We start from the raw sequence: 7,044 nt of genomic DNA, 5'->3' as shown, positions 1-7,044 counted from the left end.
CAATCAATACACAATTTATTCTTGCAATACTCTTCCCCAGAAAATGACAATGTACAATTTCAATACATGATTATATAGAACTCAAATCACCCTGAATATATTTATAAAGCAAAGCATTAGCTAAAGCAGCCACTTATGGGCATGAATTGAGTACAAAAACTTTTAGAAAATTCTATTTTCGAATCCCTTTTTAAACAATTGAGTCGCGTCTCATTTCATATTCTTTATCACATCCTCTCAAATCATTTGCACTACTAGCCATAATTATAACTTAAATTCTTGGCACGTTGGCCACACTCTATATCCCCAATTCACTTATTTCACTTCCAACCATCTTTATAGATTATCAACAATAAGACATTTACAAATCAATACTTTAGGTACACCTATGAGCAATTAAAAGTCTTAGGAATATTAAGATTTTCTCACACAATATGGCCTCATAACCTTCATTTGGAACATGACTCAAAGACATAGCATTTTAATACACATATCATTCTTGAACACATTTTCAAAGGGTAATATAATGTGATAGAAACATTCGGGACAAGTTTTGATTACACAATTCTCATCACTTTGCTTATTCGGGACAATCGAATTTATTAGGAATAACTCGGAACATAGAATAAGGAACTTGAGACAAACATACTTGGAACTTACGGAAACATCATGGAATTCAATTCCAAGAGAACCTTGCTTTGAGCTTTCCTTAAATTACTACAACGTTCTGAAAATTCTAGCAATCCCAATATATTTTGAGACATAATAAAATTGAACCATTATTAGGAAGATATTCATGGTCTCAACTCATTTAAATATTTTATCTAACAATATATGTGCAAATTGGTTACAAGATTCTTCCACAAGATTTCTTTCACTTCACAACCCAATCTTTACCCATTTGAGCTCAACAATCTCCCCATAAATACTTATTGGTACATGAATGTATAAATAATGCTCTCACACCCAAGAATCATACTCCAAATCAACCATTTTTTTAACCCAAATTCGAAATTGAAAACTAGGATATGGAACCTTACCTCTTAGATGAAGAACTTGAGGGATTTCTTGTTGGATTTCAAGGCTTGGACAAAATCTTGATGAACAAAGCACTTGAGTTTCTTTCTCTCTCTATAACACTCTCACTTCTCTCTAACAATGTCAGATATTTTCTCCAAAATGAGCTTCAAGGCTTATTTATCGAAGTTAGGTCGGGTTATAACAATAAAAGAATGGATATTTCCGAAATTCCGGACCAGGCTACAGACCTGGCCTCGCCAGGCTAAAGCCTGAATAAGCCTGGCTTTTGGCTGGTCTCGCCAGGCTAAAGCCTGGTTAAGCCTGGCTTTTGGCTGGCCTCGCCAGGCTAAAGCCTGGTATTACCCCTGGCCTCACCAGGCTAAAGCATGGTCTTACACCAGCTCTGCAAGCTACAGGCCAGCCTTTGGGTATTTGATCATAACTTCTTGTAGGAATGTCCGAATAATGAACGATTTGAATCGTTAGAAACTAGACTCAAAGGGCTTTAATTCGATAGGTAGATCACCTCATAAGTCATTATAGTTTAGTAGCAGAATACATTTGAAGTAGGATATTGTGCGAATTGAGACATCCTTTCCACTTAATGTATCCTACTTGTTCCACACGAATTATTTCCATTCACAAAACTCCTTAGTATATTTCAATACACCTTAAACATATACTTTGCATTTCAAAATAATGTGGTTCTATCCCATGGGTCTCCTATAATACTCTAACACGCTATTCCCAAATACCGTTGGCGTACTTTAAAATATTAAATCATTAGAGAAATTTTTCTAGGGCCTTACATTATATCAACCTAAAATTTTAGCATGAAGTTTAGGTTATATATCTTTGAAGCTTAAGACTTTTTAGGCTAAAGTTTTCTGGAAAACACTACTCATTTTTAGACTGAAGTTTCAACGTGAAAGAACTTCATGCTTTTTGGCATGAAGTTTAGGTTATATATGGTTGAATCTTCAGACCTTATAGCCTGAAGTTTTCTGGAAAACACTACCAGCTTTTTTTAAAAGAATTTCCACAGTCTTAAGTTATTTTTATATATGTCCGAAGTTCTCTTTCTATATCTTTGAAGCTTCAAACCTTTTATGCTGAAGTTTTCTTGGAAAACACTAACCATCTAGGCTGAAGTTTCCTGTCAGCCTATACCAACCTGAAAACAACTTCATGCTATATTAGCATGAAGTTTTAGCTTATATATCTTTGAAACTTCATAATTGTTAGGCTGAAGTTTACTGGAAAACTCTATTCCTGTAGTCTAAACTTTCCTGTCAACATATATCAACGTGAAACAATTTCATGTTATATCAACATGAAGTTTTAGCTTATATATCTTTGAAACTTCAGAATTTTTAGGCTGAAGTTTTCTGGGAAATACTACTCATGCAGTCTGAAATTTCCTGTCAGCCTATATCAACGTGAAACAACTTCATGCTATATCAACATGAAATTTTAACTTATATATCCTTGAAACTTCAGAATTTTTAGGCTGAAGTTTTCTGGAAAACACTACTCATGTAGTCTGAAGTTTTCTGTCAGCCTATATCAACATGAAACAACTTCATGCTATAGCGGCATGAAGTTTTAGCTTATATATCCTTGAAACTTCAGAAGTTTTAGGTTAAAGTTTTCTGGAAATACTTTTTTGAATATTCCAATAAATTTAATGTGTTAAATTTGAAGTTTTAAAAGGTTTTGAAGATCTATAAGTGAATACAAGTAAATATGATTTGTAAATGACTGTAAGTAGCATAAAATTATTAAAATTTTCTATAGACATGAACTAACTTCAGATTTTGTTTCTTAAGTTCAACACTTAAAAAGTAGGACAAATTATGAAAATAATTGCAGAAACATATATCATGAAGCTCAATCAGCTGCAGAAACTAATGTGAAATCTTAAAATGAATTGCAATACTTACAATGTAGCTATAATTTTGAATCTGAAGATGAATCTAGTTCAAGTTTATGGTTTTTTGATGAAGTTGGTGAGATGAAAAACTAGAGAGGAGAGGAGATCTTTGACGATGGTTGAAGGAGATCTTTGATGAGGGATGGAGAAGATCTTTCACGAATGAGGTAGCAAGTCACGCGATCAATGTCTTATGCAGGTTTTATATCTTTGGTTAGGGGTATTATTGTCATATTATTACGCATTTTTTATCAACTGGCTACCAATTAAATAATTTTTAAAAATATGGTATAGGTTAAAAGGTGGTACAAATATAAGTTGCGGCTGCAAATAGCTCAATAAAAATGCAATAACAACAACAACAATAACCCAGTAAAATCTCATTAGTTGGGTTTAGGGAGGGTAGTGTGTACGCAGACCTTACCCCTACCTCGAAGAGGTAGAGAGGTTGTTTCCAAAAGACCCTCGGCTCAAGAGGACAAAAAGACAAAATAAAATAAGACAATATCAGTATCACCACAAAAATTATAGGAAAAATATGAACAACATGAAATCCAGAAGAAAGATGCAAAGCAAAAACAAAAACGATAGCTAGTAAATAGGTCCAACACTGAAATGCAAAATAGTAAGACACGACATTGCCACTAGCTAGCTTAGACAAAAACCCTACAAGACTAGTCTCACAACGGTACGATATAAGACAAGACTCAACTACCTCCTAACCTACAACCCTAATACTCGACCTCTACATCTTCCTATCAAGTGCCATGTCCTCGGAAATTTGACGCCTCGCCATGTCCTGCCTGATCACCTCTCCCCAATACTTCTTCGGCCGCCCTCTATCTCTTCTCTTGCCCTCCACAACCAGCCGCTCACACCTCCTTATCGGGGCATCTGGGCTCCTCCTCTGTACATGCCTGAACCATCTGAGCCTCGCTTCCCTCATCTTGTCATCAATGGGAACCACGCGCACCTTCTTCCGAATATCAACATTCCTGATCTTATCCATCCTAGTGTGCCTGCATATCCACCTCAACATCCTCATTTCTGCTAATCTCATCTTCTGGGTATGTGAGTTCTTAACAGCCCAACACTCAGCCCCGTATATCATGGCTGGTCTAACCGCCGCTTTATAGCACTTACCTTTGAGTATCGGTGGCACTTTCTTGTTACACGGGACTCCAGATGTTAACCTCAACTTCATTCATCCTACCCCAATACGGTGTGCGACATCCTCGTCGATCTCCCCTCCCCCCTGGATAACCGACCCAAGGTACTTGAAGCTGCCTCTACTTGGGATGACCTGTGAGTCAAGCCTCACATCCACACCCACTTCCCCCGGCTCAGCGCTGAACTTACACTCCAGGTATTCCGTCTTCGTCCTTCTCAGCTTGAAACCCTTAGACTCAAGAGTCTGTCTCCAAACCTCCAGCCCCTCGTTACATCAATCAAAACTATGTCATCGGTGAATAGCATGCACCCTGGCACCTCCCCTTGAATATGGTGTGTTAACGCGTCCAACACTAGGGCGAATAGGAATGGACTGAGCGCAGAGCCTTGATGTAGCCCCATAACAATCGGAAAATGCTTGGAGTCGCCTCCTACTGTCCATACCCGTGTCTTAGCCCCATCATACATGTCCTTAATCGTCATAATGTAAGGAACAGATACACCTTTTGCCTCCAAGCATCTCCAGAGAACTTCTCTAGGAACCTTGTCATATGCTTTCTTTAGGTCAATAAAAATCATGTGCAGGTCCTTCTTCCTATCTCTATACTGTTCCACCAACAGCCTAACAAGGTGTATAGCCCAATAAAAATGCACCAGCCTTAAAATTGGGGTATTATCACTTTTAGCCCGCGCCAAAAACTATTTACATTTGGTAGCCGAAAAAGTGTATAAAATTTGTATAATTTTTGTATATAACATATATATGTATGTATATATACAAGTGGTATATGTATATACAAAAAATATATAAATTTATACATTTTTTGCCTATTATTTTTACAGCGGTTATACAGTGTCATTTTTCCCTTAAAATTCCTCTTTACCTCGAAAGGCCCAATAAAAAAATGAACAGTATTGCGAGAACCCATCTTCCATTAATGCTTTTTTCCATATAAACCTAATATCAAAATATATATTCAGTAAATACGTTTAAAATATTTGGAAAGCATGCAACTTTCATGCCAAATTACATTACTTCGCATAGTGAGAACACAATATTTCAAGGTATTATCAAAATTTTAGAAGCAAATAACAACTTCCAAGATTGAATCTTCGTCGGTAACCATTCCGGCAACATGTACATTGTATTACCCTAAAATTAAAATTAATGCCTTACATTCTAACATTTTTATTACTGAGAACTAGAATGCAATAAAATCAAAACTTGAAAGGAAAATGAGCCATTCATATGACAATAAATTGGAGCAAGAGACGAAAATTACTGGTTGCTTGTAAATAGCACTTGCCCAATGTGCAAATATTAAAACTAAAATTTTATACCCCGTTCGTGCCAATTTTCGGCTTATGTGCTACTATTTTTTCAGTCTGTTCGAAGAAAATAAGTTTTAAAAAAATTTAAAAATTTTAATTTGTACTTATTATTTTGCCCGTAGTAAAAAGCTCTTATAGCCATACAAATATTATAATATGTTTAAATCACAAGTTTCAAAAGTGTTATATCAACACAAATGCAATTGCATATTTAAGACAATAAATTTCAGAAGTCTTTATTTATTAAACTCTTTGTGCCCAATCGTTATTAGATTATATAGAGCATAGTCTCTCAAAATATTTTTGAAGCTCAATTTGACCTTTAAAATAATGCATGATTCGTGTTAAATATCACAATTTCTAAACTAAAAATTAAATATTGGTTAATCTCTTGTTTGCTAAAGAAATAGTTCAATACTCAAGAACAAATATTATATATATTTATCATCGTTGTATTATGAAATCAACCAAGTTAAGTTATAATTAAAGATTAAATAGAAGAAATTACATTATAAGACTGCAGCACGATTGTTTAACATAAAAATAACTTCATGATAAAATAATTAATTATGTTTAATGAGTTCATTGACAATCGGTTCAAATTCGTGCTTAGTTGAATAACTCGTCTAATTAGACGAAATACACAATAAATGAAAATAATAACGTGATTAAAGTAAGAAAAGGAAATAATAATCTTATTAAGATTGTTTATGAGCTACACTGCTCGCAAAGTAAAGAACAATTGGCCAACTTGACAAGAACGAAATGCAGTAGCTTATAATAATGGGTAAATAGAGCAGAATCAAAATGAGACATAGGTGAGAGAACTATAAGTATTTATAGTCTAAACCTGATGTTCACATCCCAAGTTTCACTTCCCACATCGTTCTAGGTGGTTGTTGATCGCCGAGATAATCGTCGGTTGTGGGATAATTGTCAGACATATTGGATACGAGTGAATCCTGTATAGTTAGGAAGTGATTGAAGACCAAGCAAGACTCTGATCTATAGTTTCATCAATGGATCTCTGAAGTCGTCTTAGGAGTGCTTCACCAAGGCATTGCTCCCATCTCCCTAGAAAGAAGCTAACGGGTCGAAGTTATTTCTCGTGAGGGCAAGCTCTCATTATTCATTTATCCTCAGAATGACACTTATCCCAAGCAGCATTATATTTCCATGTAAGCTATTTACATATCAAAGCCAAATTTTACCAATACAAATAGTTTTTCTATTTTCAGAATTATTCTCGAGAAGTGTTTGGGAAGTGGTATGATATATGGCGTGTTCCACAAGAATTTTTTAGGCAGAATTCACTATGTAATCGTGATCATTTTTTTAATCTTAAAGGATGTATAGTCACTTCTATTTAAGGCTTCGAACACAATAGTTAATTTAGTATTCAGACTTAAGAATCAATCAAATATACAATCAACTAACTACTGAACTTAAAGGAATCTTCATGTTAAGTAACATTCAAACAAAAGACCGTGAATACGACATGCATGTCAATTAAAGAAGAAAATTAAGGGCATTACCTTTACAAACTGGCTCATCAGAAAAGAAGGATTCCGACCAACAGGGGTCATTCT

This window comes from Nicotiana tomentosiformis, chromosome 1 (assembly GCF_000390325.3).
Source record: "Nicotiana tomentosiformis chromosome 1, ASM39032v3, whole genome shotgun sequence".
Classification (NCBI taxonomy): domain Eukaryota; kingdom Viridiplantae; phylum Streptophyta; class Magnoliopsida; order Solanales; family Solanaceae; genus Nicotiana; species Nicotiana tomentosiformis.
Note: the sequence above shows the minus strand (reverse complement) of the source record.